Below are 18,075 nucleotides of genomic sequence, written 5' to 3'. Positions count from 1 at the left end.
AAAACCCCTTCATATAAAACCTTCTCAGTGAAATAGTAAGGATAGACCATGGTTTATAGAACAACGGAAGAAGTACACTATAAGAGTCATCCCAACTCTAGAATTTATTGACTGATCAATTACTTAGTTACAAATAAGAAAAATTATGGCAAAAGAAGAAACTAATGCTGAAGAGGGCTGAGATCCCCCTCATTTCCGCACTCATTTCCTGGCCTTGATGTACAGCACAGGCATTAAGGTCAGAGAATGGCTGTCAATGCTTGTCAAAACTGTGAAACAGGTGAAGTCTATGAATCTCAGAAATCAGCTCCTGGGGACTTCGTCTTTTATTTCCAAGAAAAATGTGACTTAAACTCAGCATCTTTCCCAATATCTGCAAGATTCTGGGAAGGTGGAAAACTGAGAGGTAGAAGTTGTTCCCAGATACCTCTAATGACAGGATATCAAGGAGGATATCAAGGAGAGCAAGGATATCAAGGAGAGCAAGCATCTCTGAGTAACCTGCTTCCTCTTCTGGGGAATGGGGTAGTACACTTTCCGTTGTATGCAGGACAGTTGTTAGACTGAAATATGATTTTGTTATTTTATTCGAAAATTATGATTTAAGGAAATGTATATAGGTGCCAAGTCAACAAGTGGTGTGATGATTAATTTTTTATGTCAACTTCACTAGACTATGGTACCCAGATACTTGGTCAAACATCAGTGTAGATGATGTGAAGATTTTTTTTATAAGATTAACATTTAAATGAGCAGACTTTGAGTCAAACCAATTACTCTCCATAATGTGAGTGGGCCTTGTCCAATCAGTTGAAGGCATTAAGATTAAAAAGACTGATATCTGCTTAAGAAGAAGAAAATCTGCCTCTACATTGCCTTTAAACTCAAGTTGTGACATCGGCTCTTCCCTGGGTCTCCAACCTGCCCTGTACATTTTGAACTTGCCGGCCCCAACAATCACATGAGCCAATTCCTCAATCCAAGTATCTCTCTCCGTGTGAACATTCTATTGTTCTATTTCTCTGGTGGACCTTGACTAATATACCACCACTCCCAGCTCTCTCTGAGTGCTTGATCTGAGCATTATCGTGTGTCTCTTGCATGTGCAACTTCTCTTCACACCACATTGACATACCAGACACTGCCACAGGCCATTGCTGCAATCACCTTATGGTCCAAAGTACCATCAACTAGTGCGTGCGTGTGTGTGTGTGTGTGTGTGTGAGGCATGATTTTCAGGTTTCAGTTAATGGGCCAGGGATGGGGGGAGAGTGAAATGGTACAGCAAATGTATATATATCAAAAATGGTATATATTATTTATATAATAATAATAATGATAAAAATATGCAAACAACACAAAATAACATTTAATAGTAGACATTAATATTCTTTAAAGTCTCTCAGTCATAATCATAACTAGGGATTTGTTCTATCTGCCCCTGCTTGTGTTATTTGGATATTCTCTCAATATAAGAAAATATGCTCACACCTGTAATTCCAGTACTTTGGGAGGTCAAGGCAGGTGGATCACCTGAGGTCAGGAGGTCAAGACCAGCCTGGCCAACATGGTGAAACCCCATCTCTACTAAAAATAGAAAAATTAGCTGGGTGTGGTGGTGTATGCCTATAATCCCAGCTACTGGGGAGACTAAGGCAGAAGAATCGCCTAAACTTTGGAGGCAGAGGTTGCAGTGAGCCGAGATCACACCACTGCACTCCAACCTGGGTGACAGAGCGAGACTCAGTCTCAAAAAACAAACAATCCAAAAATAGAAAACACACAGGTCATTACTGCTGTGCAATGACACTGAAGCTCAGTAATAGAAAAGCTTAGAGGGGGAACTAATCTACTTGGAAATTTTAAAACACTGCCTAAATAAGAAATAAAAAGAGAAATTACGAACTACAGTTGACCCTTGAACCACGTAAGTTTGAACTACACAGATTCATTTACATGCAGATTTTCTTCTGTCTCTGCCAGCCTTGAGACAGCAAGATCAATCCCTCCTCCTCCTCAGCCTACTCAACATGAGGACAAGGATGAAGAATTTTATGATGATCCACTTCCACTTAATAAATAGGAAATATATTTTCTTTATAGTTTTCTTAATAACATTTTCTTTTCTCTAGCTCACTTTATCTTAAGAATACAGTTTAGAATACAAATGACATACAAAATATGTGTTGATGACTATTTATGTCATTGCTAAGGCTTCCAGCCAACAGTAGGCTATTAGTTCTTTGGGGGAAGTAAAAAGTTATATGTGAATTTTCAACTGTGCAGGGGTCAGTTCCCCTAATCCTTGCATTGTTCAAAGATCAACTGTATTTAGAAAAACCTATGAGGAGCAGCCAAAGCAGCATTCACAGGAATATTTATAACCACATAATGAACTTTTCAGAAAACGTAATAAAAATGTATACACTGGCATTCAACTCAAGAAGCAAGAAAGTTAACAACAAAATAACATGTAAAAAGTGGAAGGAATCAATGGAAATGGAAGAGTCAAATGAGTACATTTAATTAACGAACACGTGATAAAAGCACAAGCAGTTTCTTTGAAAAGTCCAATAAAATAGAGCTGTTTCAGAAAAAAGAGAAAACATAAATAAGCAGGATAAGAATGGAAAAAATGCCTGAACTACTAGTAGGAAGAAATGCTTAAAATACAGGAAAATATTGGATACAAATGTATAGCAATAGATTTGACAATTTACATGAAATAAACCATTTTCTATGAAAGTATAAATTGTCAAAATTTACTCAAGAGACAAGGAAACCCAAGTACACCATTATTCATGGAAGAAATAATAAATTAGCCAAAAATATATATTTAAAACCAAACAAATAGTACTTACACACCAGAATCAGGCAGGTTCTACTAATCAATCTAGGAAAAGAAGTTTTTCTGTTAATGAAACTTTGTTAAAAATATACCAAAGGGGATAGAAAACTTCAAACAAGCACAAGATAAACTAATTCCATCTTTGAGATGCAAATATATATGCACAACATAGATGCAAAAAATATTTTAAAAATTAGCACATCCACTCTAGCATGTACTATGGCAGTGTTTTTCCCGCCTAACACATTTCTTTCTCACCACCAACCCCTAAACTTCTTTCTGTAATGCTGCTTTCTTTAAGGAATTGTTCTTCCCCTATTCTGGAAGAGCCCAAACTACTTCTGCTCAACCATGGAGTAGACATGTGACCTAAACCAGACGAATAAGATTCTCTCTGCCTGAAATTTAGTTCTTGAAAACATCATAAGGTGGTCACTTCTTCTCAAGCTTGGCGTTTGGCTGGTGGGGACCCACACAGGTTCAACACGCGTATCAAGAAGTATTATTTCTATTTGGGGCCCATCTACCCTGGCCACAGCATGATGTTCGTCCGCAACGATTGCAAGGTGTTCAGATTCTGTAAATCTAAACGGCATAAAAAAGTTAAAAAAGAAGCACAATCCTTGCAAAGTTAGGTGCACCAAGGCATTCCAGAAAGCAGCTGGTAAAGAGCTTACAGTGGATAATTCATTTGAATTTGAAAAACATAGAAATGAACCTATCAAATTCAGCGAGAGCTATGGAATAAAACCATTGATGCAATGAAGAGAGTTGAAGAGATCAAACAGAAACGCCAAGTTAAATTTATAATGAACAGATTGAAGAAAAATAAAGAGCTACAGAAAGTCTAGGATATCAAAGAAGTCAAGCAAAACATCTATCTTATCTGAGTCCTTCTTGCAGGCAAAGGGAAGCAGCTGGAAGAGAAAATAGTACAGCAGTTACAACCGGATGTGGACATGAAGATGCTTCTTAAACATCTCGGTAACCATTTCTTGATGTACTTTTGAAAATGTCCTTTGGAGACTTGGAATCTAACATCCATAAGATGTTTTGCATCTTACTATCTGATGTTTTGCAGATAGTAATGTAGAAAAGATATATTTTAATCACGTTTCATTTAAGTGACCTTATGTAAAAAATAAACCAATAATTTAGTAGTTCCAAGTCTCCAAAGGACATTGATTTACATAAGTACATCTATCAGTGAAGATTTCACATGAAAATTCTACTTATAACTATAGAAGTGAATTGTGGATGTTAAGTGGTTATGCCACATGGATAATGGTAGTAGGCAGCATTTGTATAATAACGAATGGCAAAAATTCATGGCCAGTGATGTATAAAATAAAATATTCTTTGCAGTAAAATATTCCCTTTATTAATGTTATAGAAGAGGGGATAAAACAAGGAACTAACAATTTGTATGACAGCGTCAAATATTATTGTGATTTTAGAATTTCCTGTTTTGGTTTATTTGCATCTTAGAAGAGCATAATGACATTGTTTGATGAAGCCTAATTATGCTGGACTGTTTTCACCTGGTTTAACCCTTCTGCTAGGTAGTTGTGGATGCTGGGGATGAGAACTGAATAATCTTTGCCTGGAATGGCATTACACTCTAGAATTTCCACTTCAGAGAATACTCGGTTCTAACCTGTGATTCCTGGTAGAACAAACTTTATTTTTCTAGCCTAGCAATGATCTAGAAGCAGATGAATCCCAGTGCCTTTTAAAAGTTTATTATGTGGTTTTCTTTTAAAAAGCTCCTAATTGTTTTTGGAAAGTAGAATTTATGGGTACAACATTCTGTTCATTATTTGGACATAAAGTAAAACCATTTTAAAAGTAAAAAAAAAAAAAAAGAAGAAGAAAACATCATAAGGTAATAAAGGTAATTGGGGGTAGATGATATATGATGGTGTCGTAGGAGCAATGCGATCTGCTAGTTTCTGCTGCTCGGCTCCTTCAAGCAGTCTTGGTTCTCCTTGAGCTTCCATTTGTTCAGCTCTTTGTTTCTTCAAAATATCCCCACTATATTTTCAACACACTCCTCTTTTATTGCTATTAAATGCCTATTAGTCATTGTTTGCCACCAGAGAAATTCAATTCAAATGATTAGAATAGCTAGAAATAGCGATTTATTTACCTGAGCAGAATAGTGTTTTACTTACCTGGGTATATTAACCTGGTAGAAAAATTATGCAATACCAATAGAAGTAAAAAAAAAAAGCACTAACGTTTAATGCTTAATCTTTAAAAAAGAAAACTCTTAGTAAACTAAAAATAGAAGGCATTTTCCTTAACTTAAGGATAATTGCCAGAAAACATCATAACTTGGTGGTGACATTTAAAGTAACTTCATGAAAGTCAGGATAAGGCAGCTACCTCTATCAGTCCTACTATTCAACATTGTCCTAGAGGCCCCGGCCAGAGCCTCTAGGTGCCACTGAGATAAGAAAAATCAAGACAGAAACAAAATTATCTGCAATTATTTTAATAACCTTGTAACTAAAGTAATGTCTTCAGAATCATTTAATACATGATCTTTACCCTAATTGTTGAGGGGCAGATAGGGATAGAGATTATAATTTGATTTCACAAAAAGAAAAAATGCAGTAATATTTTATTTGCAAATAAGATTAATTTTGGAGGGGAGCAGAAAAGATACCAAAGTCTTTCTATGACTGCAAAGTCATGATGGAAAAAAAATGGTGAAAGGTAGGTTTCAAAGGAATTTTTTCTTTTTCGGGGGCTTCAGAAGAAAGGGATGCAAGAAAGCGAAGCTGGCAAATGTGGTCCCAATTTTCCCTTTTAAGCAAGAAAAGAGACAGATATATAAGATAAATGAGGATAAAATTGAGGACAGAGAGGTCTTATGTCTCCTGTTTCCCATCTGGGGCTCTAGGCGGAATCCAAGTCATAGGTTACCAGTATGAGGCCATTCTCACATTGCTATAAAGAAATGCCTGAGACTGGGTAATTTATAAAGAAGAGAGGTTTAATTGGCTCATGGTTCTACAGGCTTTATAGAAAGCCTGGAGCCACCGTCTGTTCAGCTTCTGGGGAGGCTTCAGGAAACCTACAATCATGGCAGAAGGTGAAGGGGGTGCAGGCATGTTATATGGCTAAAGCAGGAGCAAGAGAAAGGAGAAGGGGAGGCGCCACACACTTTTAAACAACCAGATCTCGCGAGAACTCGCTGTCATGAGGCTAGTACCAAGAGGATGGTACTAAACCATTCAAGAGAAATCTGCTCCCATGATCGAATCACTTCCCACCAGACCCCGCCTCCAATATTGGGGATTATAATTGAACATGAGATATAAATAAGGACACAGATCCAAACCATATCATTACCCAAAACCATAACGGATTAAAACACATTAAAGTGAATTGGAGATACATGCAGAGTGAGGCATTGACAGTTAGTTGTCACAGGCCACCATCAACTCCTATCCTGTAGGACACTGGATTCAGAGGCTGGGAACCTGAGACCTGAGAGCAGAGGCTGGGAGGGACTATCAAGCCAGAGGGTCAGGCAGAGAATGAGCCTGAGACTCAGGGGTGCAGCCAGCAAGAACTGAGGGAATTGCACGTTGAGAGGTCAGGGGCAGAGGGACTGGGGCCTGTGGGGAGGGGTGAGTATGACCACTGCATCCAGAAGCATTAATAAAGTGAAAAAAAAAAAATTAGCTGTAAATTCAGCATCCAGAAACTACAGTACTGAAATCCATCAGAGTAAAGATGTCACCACAGAGAAGACAGAATAAGAGCATTACACCCATCTAAATCCTCCTTCTCATCACCACCACTAAGACAGGGCAATTTTCCTCATATACCCTGACCCTATCTTGGTGAAATTAAAAGGGAACCGGCCAGCTCTCCAAAACAACTGTGCTTTTATTTTTTGTTTCTTTCCCTGGAGAGACTGAGAACACACTAAAGAGACTACTTCAATTGTTAGACTGGAATAAATGACACTGACTGTTTAGTTCTTGTTGTTGTTTGTTTGTTTGTTTTTGAGACACAGTCTTACTCTGTTGCCCAGGCTGGAGTGCAATGGCACGAGCTCGGCTCACTGCAACCTCCACCTCCCGGGTTCAAGCGATTCTCCTGCCTCAGCCTCCCAAGTAGCTGGGATTACAGGAGCCAGCCAGCACGCCTGGCTAATTTTTGTATTTTTAGTAGAGAGAGATGGGGTTTCACCACATTTGCCAGGCTGGTCTCGCACTCCTGACCTCAAGTGATCCACCCACGTAGGCCCCTCAAAGTGCTGGAATTTCAGGTGTGAGTCACCGTGCATGGCTGACACTGACTGTTTAATGTTAACTTTTAAATGTTTTTGCTGCTAACTAGCAAGCCAGAAAACCAGATCAATTCTATACACAATAAATAAATTACACTTCCTATCAAAATAAGTGGCAAGATAATATAAATGTTATAAACCTGGGTCAGTCTACCAAAGAACTACAAGATGATCAACTGGAAAATTGTCTTAGAACAAAGAAGAGAATCAAGTAAGGTGGTCAGATAGGTCTACATGTAAAAATCAGAAGTTTTACAACGTATTAGAAATAACCAATTAGAAATATAATTTTTTTAAAAAGATCCCATTCATAATATTCTCTCTTTATGAGATGTGCCAGATCGTATTTAAAAAACTATAAAGTATTACTTTAGAGTGTGAGCGAAAACCTAAATAAATGAGACATTGCATGATCTTGGGTGTGAAGATTTTATTTTTAATGTCAAATTTCCAAAAGGATTTTTCACTTGAAATTGACAAAATGAGCCTAAAGCTTGTTTGGAAGATTAGTCAATAAAATGCACTTCTTCTCCAGAGTAATGACTAGGAATTTCTACTACCACAGGGAAAGGAGCTACGTATGCCCTCCCATCCCAGTTGGCTTTCCAGCCCACCTGTCTCGCCCGCCCTCTGGACTCAGCACCTGTCCCTCAGTCCTGCCAAGTCAAGCAGATAACAGTGACCTTGGGCAAGGTTAAACTAATAAACCTCGCTGAGCCTCAATTTCCTCATTTGCAAGATAAGGTCACCCAGGTTGCTGGACTAATAATTGAATGAAATAGAATTCCATAATTTCAATGTCTGGTGAGGTCTCTGGCAAATACCGTGTGCTAAATCAATAGATATAACAGTTGTAATTATTGCTATTACTCCCATTATTACCACTATTATTTGGTCAATATTGTTAGGTCTTGCAATAAAAAAGGATTTACTAAACATAAGATTAAAAATAGAGCTTGTAAAAGACAAGAGTTGTAGATTTAATTATAAAAATTTAAACTTCCTATACAGCAAAGAGCATCTTAAACAAGGTTAATTCACAGAAAAAAATCTGTGACACATACAAAACATGAAGTCTACTATCTTAGACATATATTTTTAAAGTCATACAAATTAATAGAAAAAAGGTAAAATGTAAAGAGAAAAATGGACAAAAGATCTAAAATGGCAGCCGAGTGTGGTGGCTCACACCTGTAATCACAGCACTTTGGGAGGCCAACGTGAAGAGATTACTTGAGATCAGGAGTTCAAGACCACCCTGGCCAGCATGATGAAACCCCATCTCTACTAAAAGTACAAGAATCAGCTGGGCATGGTGGTGGTGCATGCCTGTAATTCCAGCTACTCAGGAGGCCGAGGCAGGAGAATCGCTTGAACCCCAGAGATGGAGGCTGCAGTAAGCTGAGATCATGCCCCTGCACTCCAGCCTGGGTGACAGAGCAAGACTCCATCTCAAAAAAAAGAAAAAAGAAAAATCTAAAATGGCAATTCACAAAAAAAGAAAAGAAAAGAAAAAGGCCAAAAGCCAATGAAGATAGCTTTAGTCTCAATAAGACTCAAAGTACAAATAAAAATGATAATCATGTTCACATACATTTGGCAAACATTATAAAAAAGTTAAACTGGGAATATATCCAATTTGCTTTGGGTAGAATATATTTATGTTCTTTGCAATCACTTTCTGGTATAGGTAAATTTTCCTGCTAAACCTTTTCTGGTGTGGTTCATTCCCTGGGATACAACTAAGGCCTCTGGGGCAACTCACCCATATCTTGACATAGATACTTTGATACCTGGTCAGTTGAGTGTCACCAAATTCAGATCATTTAAGAAGTCATTGAAAAAGAAAACGGAAAGTCTCTGAAATCTTACTGTCATATATGAAAAAAATTCTATATAATTCTAAAAAACATTTTAATAATTCTAAAAAATTTGCAAAACATTGCCAAGAATGAGCTGTGAATCTGAAAGAACATTTTCTAAACTATTAATACAACTTTAAAACTTTAAAATTAGACTTGCCACAGGAAAGACTAGACTATCTTTCTATTCTCTCTGTAAAAATACTAGAAAATTGCCCTACAAAGAGGTAATCACAGAGAATACAGATTAAAAATACGCAAAAGAAATATCATAGGTGTATCAGGCATTAGATAGTCATGTCGCTGAATATTTGAATATCATCTCTGAATACTAGGACAGGAAAATGTGGAGTGGGGAATTCAAATAGCGCTGCTTTGGGCAAGGAGGTTCGGTCCTCTTTTTCCAAACCTGACTCATTTTTCCACCTACATTTTGAGTGCTAGCATTTAGACTGCCATGACTAGCAAATGGTTCCATGATAAAGGAGCCAAGAACCCAGGTTCTTTGTCTTGGTATCACATCAGAGGGGCAAGAGGGAACCTCAGACCTCATTGGCCTAAAAGAACACCAAGAACACAGGGTCCGCTACCGAAGCAGGTGAAGAGTGTACATTTCCTGTGAATGTCACCTTGGCATTGGGCCCTTTGAATTCAGGAATCCAATCATATTGATGCTCAGTACATCCTAACGTATTTAGTAGTCCTGAAGGCCATTCTTCTAGAAAAAGAAATAGAAATTGAGCTGCTAGCCATAAAAAAGGATGAGTTTATGTCCTTTGTAGGGACATGGATGCAGCTGGAAACCAGCATTCTCAGCAAACTATCGCCAAGAACAGAAAACCAAACACCACATGTTCTCACTCCTAGGTGGGAATTGAAAAATGAGATCACTTGGACACAGGAAGGGGAACATCACACACCGGGGCTTATTGTGCGGAGGGGACCGGGGGAGGGATAGCATTAGGAGATATACCTAATGTAAATGACTAGTTAATGGGTGCAGCACACCAACATGGCACATGTATACATATGTAACAAACCTGCACGTTGTGCACATGTACCCTAGAACTTAAAAGTATAATAATAAAAAAAAGAAAGAAAAAAGAAATTGAGCTGCTAATTTCAGTTTAGCCTAGTCTTTGGCCAGGAAGTTCAGCCAAATCACTTTGGGAGCCATGACAGTTTGTCACTTGAGATGCAGGACATCAAAGAGAGCTCACTTACAACACATCAGAGTGAAAATGCTATTTGCTGCCCAACTGCCAGCAGAGGAGGTGTATTCGAGACTTTAACAGGATGGGAAGAGAAGCTTGCCACACACAATTTATCTTTGCCGATTGTCTTCACTGTTTTATTCCACAGCTAAGAGACGAGTACCCAACCTCTTCAAACCCATTGTAGCTCAATAAATAACATATAAACCAGCAAGGCAGACAGTCCATTTCATTTCCAGATTATCTGAGGATGCATATATTTTTATATGTGGGATGAATACAGGAGGATATGATGTTTTAGAACTTTTTATTTTGAAATAATTATACACCTATAGGAAGTTGCAAAAATAGTACATGGAGTCTCATGCCTTCTTCATCCAACTTTCCCTAATAGTGACATTGCAAATAACCGTAGTATAATTAGGATTGCCAGATAAAATATAAGATATACAGTTAAATCTGAATTTCAGATAACAAATAACTATTTAGTAGAAATGTGTCCTGATATTACTTGTTGTTGTATTTAAAGCTAAATTTAACTAGGTGTGCTGTATTTTTATTTGCTGAACCTGGCAACCCTAAGATAATGTAAAAACCAGGAAACTGATGTTGGTACAGTATTGATAACAAGACTACAGATCTCATTCAGTTTTCGTCATTTTTACATTCGTTCATTTATATAGTTATATATAGTTGTGCAATTTTTTTAAATTTCGAAAACAAAAAGTCTGAGAACTTTGCAATGCAGAGCCCACCATAGCCACACCTAATCACTGCTCGATCTGCCATGGAATTGATAATTCACTCAAACCTGGCCAAAGTTATAGGCTATGAACAGCAGAACTGGTGGAAACCCACAGATTTGGGGTTTGCTCTAGCCTAAAGATCTCAATTAGCTTTCCACAGCCTGAGGAAGGTCATCCACTTGAATGTCCTTTGTTTTTATTGTCCCTAGACTATAATTTCCTGTGTGAACAGCCACTTTCATGCTTTGTAACAAGAGGATGAGTCCAATTCCTTTGCTTGGGCTGCAATTTATAATTTGCAATCCACAATTCGATATGCAATCTCTTCGCTTTCTTTATGAGCAGTGGTGCTAAAAATAAGAAAACAAAGTCCCGTGGAGAAAACAAATCCAACCTCACCCTGTCTCAGCCATGCTAACCATGCGGCTTTCGTCAAGGACCCATGGTCGGAGGCACCACGGGCATCTGCTCTCAGAATCACCAGACGAAGCAAGGAAAGGATTTGCTCCATTGTGAGACACATCCCCCCAGCCCCATGACCTCTGCCAGGCTATTTCAGCCACCTTGGCCTCTCAGAAAGAGCATACTTTAAACGCAAGGGGTGTTGCTTGCCTCTTGAAGAGTTAAAGAAAGAAGATTTTTATTAAAGATATGCAACACTGACTGGGTACGGTGGCTCACGCCTATAATCCCAGCACTTTGGGAGGCAGAGGTGGGCAGATCACCTGAGGTCAGGAGTTTGAGACCAGCTCGACCAACACAGAGAAATCCCATCTCTACTAAAAATACAAAATTAGCTGGGTGTGGTGGCGCATACCTGTAATCCCAGCTACTCGGGAGGCTGGGGCAGGAGAATCGTTTGAACCCAGAGGCGGAGGTTGCAGTAAGCCGAGATCGCACCATTGCACTCCAGCCTGGGCACCAAGAGTGAAACTCCGTCTCAAAAAAAAAAATATATATATATATATATATATACACATATATATATATACACACACACACACACAACACCAAAATAGTATCCTGCGACACAAGAGAATAAATCTGCAGGCACGTTGATTCATCTGTGGCTAGGGAGACCAGAGAGATCATTGACCTGTACCTAGATTCTTCTCCTATGTGGAGAAGATTCCTTAGAGTTATTCCCCAGACAGCTACAAACCAATGACCAACTTTTCCTAGGTTCCCATTGAAAAGGGAGGGAAATGAGAATTCAGTGACATATTTTTCATAGTTAACTATTTCAATTTAAAGGAGTGACTTTTATTCTACATTATGTTCATTCTGTTTTTTAGTAACAAAATGTCCTGTCTGTTATGAAATGACAGCAACAGTAAGGTTTTCTGTCCTTTGTTGTTCTTCTTTGGCAAATAAAATGTTAATGTATCTGTCATTTATAGCCACAATAGTTCTATGAGACACACAGCCTCCAAAGCTCAGTGGCATATAAAAATAACCATGTGTTTCTTGGGCACATCTAGGATTGGCTGGGACACCCCTTTACCACGTGCGTCTCAATATCCTGGGTCCACTGAGCTATCTGTGCATCCTCTCCCCATGACAGTGGCAGAGAGAGAAAGAGTCAGCCTAAATATTCCATTGATCAAAGCCAACGACATGGTTGAGCCCAAAGCCAAGGGATGGAGAAATACACACTCCACCCTTTATGGGGCTAAGATTGTGAACATATGGCAACGCTACAGGGGTGGGGAATGTTGTTGTGACTAATAGTCCAGTCTATCACATGTCAGTAATTATATCAGCTCCCATTTTCTCTTGGTATTTGTGGATCCAGAGAAAGACAGTCGTTTCAGCATCACAGCTTCATAGGATATCTTTGGCCAGGGGAATAAAAACCTAACCTAATAAACAGTGGTTTAGAAAAACCAGAAATAGGAGCCATGAGATTGGAATGTATCATCATCAATACTATGGGTCCTCATTAGGCAGTGACTGTCCCAGCTGTGAGTGTTCTGTGCTTGCATCTCTCCTTTTGCAAAATATGATCATCTGGGGGCAATCTACAATGACTGTACTGCATCTGTCACATTTTTAAGGCATCTTTGATATAGTGGTTAGGTGTTTCGTTTTGTTGGAACCATAGGAATCAAATTTACTATCCAGAATTCTGTGTAAGATCATAGATCATAGATTAATTCACCTGCCCAGCCTTCTCTGCACACCTGCAATGGATCTCATTTCCATCCAAGGACTTCAATATTATTAGTTCATTATTAATTCATCATCCAAATTGCCACTTTATGACAGATTATACTCCAACTTTTTTTTTCTTTTTTGAGATGGAGTCTCTGTCACCCAGGCTGGAGTGCAGTGGCATGATCTCAGCTCACTGCAACCTCCACCTCCCGGGTTCAAGTGATTCTTCTGCCTCACCCTCCCAAGTAGCTGGGACTGCAGACACGCACTACCATGCCTGGCTAATTTTTGTATTCGTTAGTAGAGACAGGGTTTCACCATATTGGCCAGGCTGGTCTCGAACTCCTGACATCGTGATCCACACGCCTCGGCCTCCCAGAGTGCTGGGATTACAGGTGTAAGCCACTGCACCCGGCTGATACTCCAACTGGTTTCTGAGCTTGCTCAGGTTCAGTTTTGCCAATGAAGTGCTCAGTGCCTTGTTTATGTTTTTAAATTTTTTAATTAAAAAAATACCCTGGAAATCATCATCATGGCCTTGAGTCAAAAATTTTAATAAACAAACATTGACAATTCCAACCGACAGTGAAAACATCTTGAAAATTATCTGCTCACTTATACTATCATCCCAGCAGAACGAGGGTATCTGTAATAGTCAACAAAGACAAATGACTTACACTCTGTTCCGGGTCCTGTCTCTGACTCGTGGTGCTAGAGTGGGCGTGTTGCTTAATTTCGATGTCTCTCTGGTTCTACATTTACGAACTGGGGGTGGGGATGGGGTGGAAATCTGTGTTTGCACATGTTTTGAAGCTCTTTGGAAGAAAAATGATACAAACCTGGAAAGCATCGTATAGTCCTAGGAAGAACGTTGCTGAAGTCTTAGCACAAAGCCAGAGGAGAACAGCTGCCTCTCAGCAGAGATCTAAATATCTTGTTTCTCCTTTCTCAAAAGAAAGCACTGAACATACAGCCACCTGTTTCCTGGCCAGGATGCTGGGTGCAATTGCACACAAGAGAGACAAAGCCCTTTTGTTTTCTAACCAGCTGCATTTGCCGGCAGGTCTGTTGGAGTTCTGCACAACAGCATGTCACACAGCGTGGCGCTGCGTGGCTGGACTCCCTGGTTTCTCTATTTTAGAACATCCAGGGGTTTGTGTCCTCTTTAAGAAAAGGTCATTTGGACATAATAACATTTGCCACCTTCACCAAGGCTCAATTCAAAGAGGAGTTGCCTCAGTTTGCATCAAACAAAAAAGACCTTTGAGGGACTGGGAAAGAGATGGAGAGAAGAGGCAGAGTGGAAGGGAGTGGGGAGCCCTATCATGGTAAGTTTCTGGGCACTAGGGGTTTTGTTCTGTTTTTCTTCATCAACAGGTGAATTTAGTTCCTCTTATCAGGTGGAACATCATGTAAACATCAAGTCGCTCAGGGTGCTCAGCTGAAGAGGCTGGTGGTACTCCATGCCAGATGCCTAGTCTTCGAGGAGAGAAGAAATGGCACCTTCTCCCAAGAAAGAGGAACAGGAGGGAGTAGAAAGTCTCCAGCCGCACAAAAGACAGAAAAGAAGCAGCAGCAAGTGCATCACAATTCTGGAATCCGGGAAATAGACAAGGGAATGGTAAATGCCTTTCTCATGGTCATGTGATGAAGCTGAATCCCAGCCAGCAGAGGTCCGAGCCAGGAAGCCACAGGACTGATGTCACGTGGGCTCTGGAGTCTCGGGAATCAGAGGCTCGGAGTATGCCTAGAAGTCTTTGCCTAAAAAAGACTGGGCACATGTGTTTCAGCAAAAATCTAGAACCACAGATATTTCACTCAAGCCCCGTTAGCCAAACTACTGCCCCTATCTGAACTCAGACAGAAGACTGGATGTTATTCTCCCATAGTATCAAACAGAGTCTCTTGGATTAGAAACACCCAGGCATGGTGTAAGCCAGGGCTATACCAATGAACACAGGTGGTTCAAGCAAACAATCTGTATATCCTACTTTGAAAATCTCCCTCAACACGATCCCTTACCCCAAGGCTTTCCTCACCCTTTCTAACAGCATGGAGCTAAATGGGTATCTTTCAGACGAGATATTAGAAGAGTCTTCTCTTAAATGAAAAAATTAAGATACTGAGATTGAGAGTTCCCTAAGGAAACAGACTCCCCACCTCCCAGCCCATGCTACAATGTGCCTGCAAATGGGCAAACCACCCCACCTGGATCAGCTTTTTAGTGTGACCATTTTAAAACATACGAACGCACAGGGAGGCTCGCCAGATGCTGAAGTATAATCTGTAATAAGAAAATAGCAGGAGTCAAAACATACCAAGAGTAAAAAGGAAATTTGGAGAACACAAATACTCAGGGAAAAAAAAAAAAAAAACCAACCTTGCAAGCAATTGTTTTTCCATAAACCACTAGGGAAAAGGTAGATTGTTTGGTAGACTGTATTGGAAAAACTGGTTTACCATTTTGAGAATTTGAAGTTGGATCACTGCCTAATGCTACAAATAAGGGGAGACGCTAGAAGAATTAAAGGCCTAAAATTGAAAAGTAAAGCTATAATGTTGATATAATAAAATATGAAAGACCACCCCCATGACTTAGGAGCAGGGAGAAACTTATTTAAACAAAATTCAGAAACCACACCTTGAACAAAATATGAAATAAATTGATAACATCCCAAATAAGAATTTCTGTTTAATGGAGGATGCTAAGGACGGTGGCCGTGGGAGAAGGTATTTTCAATTTCTAAACCCAGTAATGGTGTCTAGAATAGAAAGGGAACTCCTTCAAATGAGCAAGAAGAGAACAGAAACAAACCCCTACACCCTCTCTCCTACTCAGTGATGTTTCTGTAGCAAGAAAACACTTTCCTTCCTGTGCCATCAATGTCACCTTCACTACCGGGTCATTCCCATCCGCAGATGCACATCCTCTCATTTGTTCCGATTTTAAAATACCCTTTCTCGACCCCACTTCAACTCAATATTTCTACTTCCCTGCCAGGTGCGGTGGCTCATGCCTGTAATCCCAGCACTTTGGGAGGCCGAGGCGGGCAGATCACAAGGTCAGGAGTTCGAGACCAGCCTGGCCAATATGATGAAACGCCGTCTCTACTAAAAATACAAAAATTAGCCAGGTGTGGTGATGGACATCTGTAATCCCAGCTACTCAGGAGGCTGAGGCAGGAGAATCACTTGAACTTGGGAGACAGAGGCTGTAGTGAGCCAAAGTTGCACCACTGTACACCAGCCTGGGCAACACAGTGAGACTCCATCTTAAAAAAAAAATCTACTTTCTTTCACAGAAACACCCCTCAAAATAGCTGTCCACACTCCATGTTTTTAACTGCTCTCATTCCCTTCTTAAATTCTTACCATGTAACATTTGATTAATGCAAGAGGATATCTGTGAACGATGAAGCATAATAATAAAATGAACACCAATGAAGCTTCTACTCCACTTAAAACTTGGAACATCACCAATTTCACTGCATTAACCTGTGTGTTCCTTCTCTACCCCATCACTCTGTCTTTTCTTCTCAAAGTGATAAAGCCACTACCTTATATTTTGTGTTTATCATTCCCTGCCATTTTATCCCACCTATCTGTATTCCTAAACAATACACATTAAAACTGAGGGGGCTCAGGTTTTGTTAGTTTTTCCTCCATGCTTTGAAGTCATTTTGTATTCAACATGTCCAGAAACTCCTAACCTTTTCCTTCACACTTCCCCCAGCCTCCTCAATCTTGCAACGTCATCCTTCTAGCTGCTCACAGAATTACTTTTTTCACTTATGACTCCTCTATCTTGTCAAACATATCCATATCAGTAAGTCCTGTGGGTCCTCCCTTCAAAAGATACGCGGGATCCAACCACGCTTCACTGCCACTGCTGTCGCCCGGGTTCAAGCCACCATCATCTCTCATCTGGATTACTGAAAATTCCACTGATCCGCACGCCTGCTTCACCCTTGCCCTCGCCCCTGCCTTCACCTATAGTTTACTCTCCACATAGCAACCAGAGTGATTATCTGGAACTCCACGTCAGAGCACCTTAACCCTTCAACTCAGCACTCTGCAGCGGCTTCCGTCTTAGGCAGAGTGGGAAACTACAAGGCCCTATGTCGCACCCTGGACCGTTCTTACATCCCGCACACAACTCTCCTGCTGTTTCCCGAGGGTCGCTCTCTCTAACCATCTGGTTCCTTGAACAAGCCAGTGCACTCCTGTCTCCGGGCCTTTCTTTGTACTTGCTGTGTTTTGTCTTACTTAGGAGGCCTTTTTCCTTGCACGTGCCCTCTTCCTCGACGGCTGGCTCTCTCTCTCACCTTCTCTTCTTAAATATTATCTTATCAGGGAGACCTCCTCCACTGCTGTTTAAAATAGTGCTTTTATGCCCACCAGCACACTGTATCCCATTCTCCAGCTTTATTCTTCTCCATAAACACTTTTCACATTCTGGCACACTGTAACTTTTGCTTGTTTCTTTATTGCCTAGCTTCTCACTAAAATATAAGCTCCTTGAAGGCAAAGGTTTTTGTCTATATTGTTTAGTGCTCTATCCCCAGCAATGCCTAGAAAATACTAGGTTCAACAAACATTTATTGAAGGAATGAATGGATGTAAATAATCTCCTCCCTTCCCTCACTTTTGCCAGCTACCATTATCCCATCCCCAACTGCATAACATAGCTCCTCTTACCTATCCCTAAACAAACTCCAGCTCAAGTCAAAAGTATGCCCATGACAGAGCCCCAGTGACTATTAGTGGTAATTACAGGCTTTCTCTCTCTCTGCCTTTCCCCAGAGCCACAGGAGTTGTGCTCCAAATTTTTGCCTCTTTCTCCCTAACATCCCTGAAGGCCGTATCGTAGCTTTAGAATGTGTTCTTGCACACTGAAGGTAAAACGCTATTTCTCCAAAAGTCATTACCTATTTGTCTT

General features: G+C 40.0%; 1 pseudogene; it reads left to right on the top strand.

Annotated features, from left to right (window-relative positions):
• The first annotated feature begins 246 nt into the window (after positions 1 to 246).
• LOC111545289 lies at positions 247 to 14,581 on the top strand (annotated as a pseudogene).
• Positions 14,582 to 18,075: the final 3,494 nt, after the last annotated feature.

Source organism: Piliocolobus tephrosceles, chromosome 1, assembly GCF_002776525.5.
Source record: "Piliocolobus tephrosceles isolate RC106 chromosome 1, ASM277652v3, whole genome shotgun sequence".
Taxonomy (NCBI): domain Eukaryota; kingdom Metazoa; phylum Chordata; class Mammalia; order Primates; family Cercopithecidae; genus Piliocolobus; species Piliocolobus tephrosceles.
This window is presented reverse-complemented; position numbering and strand designations above follow the sequence as displayed.